The 900-nt window shown below is 45.8% G+C and overlaps 1 non-coding gene across 1 annotated transcript; it reads right to left on the bottom strand.

Annotated features, from left to right (window-relative positions):
- Window positions 1–453: 453 nt before the first annotated feature.
- Window positions 454–525, bottom strand: TRNAY-GUA. The gene has a single exon. It is a non-coding gene; the product is annotated as a tRNA-Tyr (tRNA).
- Window positions 526–900: the final 375 nt, after the last annotated feature.

Genomic DNA, 900 nt, shown 5'->3' with positions numbered 1-900 from the left:
AAATGCACACACATTCAAAATTTGAATCCATATGGATTCTGGGAATTTTCTGTCTCCTGGAAGGTTATAAATCCCAGTTTAATAGCCTATGCCAAAGGCTTACTGGTGATTCCGAGGGAAATAAAGAGCAGTTTGGTTGAAACAGGAAGGTGAGTTTTTCTACAAAGGACAGAAGGAGAGGATCCATCAGAAAGGCACTGGGGATGCTAGTGAATGAGCATGGCTAGATGCAGGGGTTGGGGCACTGGCATCATTTAGATCAGGACAGGTGGATTTGGGCATGGTAGAAGCTTGGTGAGGGCCCTAGAGCATACACTTGAAGTGAAGTGAAGTCGCTCAGTCATGTCTGACTCTTTGCGACCCCATGGACTGTAGCCTACCAGGCTCCTCAGTCCATGGAATTTTCCAGGCAAGGGTACTGGAGCGGGTCACCATTTCCTTCTCCAGAGGATCTTCCCAACCCAGGGATCGAACCTGGGTCTCCTGCATTACAGGCAGACGCTTTACCATCTGAGCCACCAGGGAAGCCCAAGTGTATATAGAGCATACCCTTACACAGAGCTATAGGGCAAATCTCACAGAGCCATCAGATAACTCTTCTCAGGGCAACTCTTAGGTGAGAATAAACACAGTCATGGAAGTGGGGGGACATTGGCAATCTGGAGAGACCACAAAACCTGACATCATGATCGCTGTGTTGCTCTTCCAGAGTTTTCTGCATTTTTCAAGAGAAAATGAAAAATAAAATTTTTCATTTCATGTAAATGCATCATGGACTTTAAAATAGCATCTCAATTGTCAAACTCTGTAGAAAACTAAGGACTTCCCTCCTAGCTCAGTTCATAAAGAATCTGCCTGCAATGGAGGAGACCTGGGTTGGATTCCTGGGTTGGGAAGAGA

This window comes from Bos indicus x Bos taurus, chromosome 2 (genome assembly GCF_003369695.1).
Source record: "Bos indicus x Bos taurus breed Angus x Brahman F1 hybrid chromosome 2, Bos_hybrid_MaternalHap_v2.0, whole genome shotgun sequence".
Lineage (NCBI taxonomy): Eukaryota > Metazoa > Chordata > Mammalia > Artiodactyla > Bovidae > Bos > Bos indicus x Bos taurus.
Note: the sequence above shows the minus strand (reverse complement) of the source record. Positions and strands in the feature narration are given on the sequence as shown.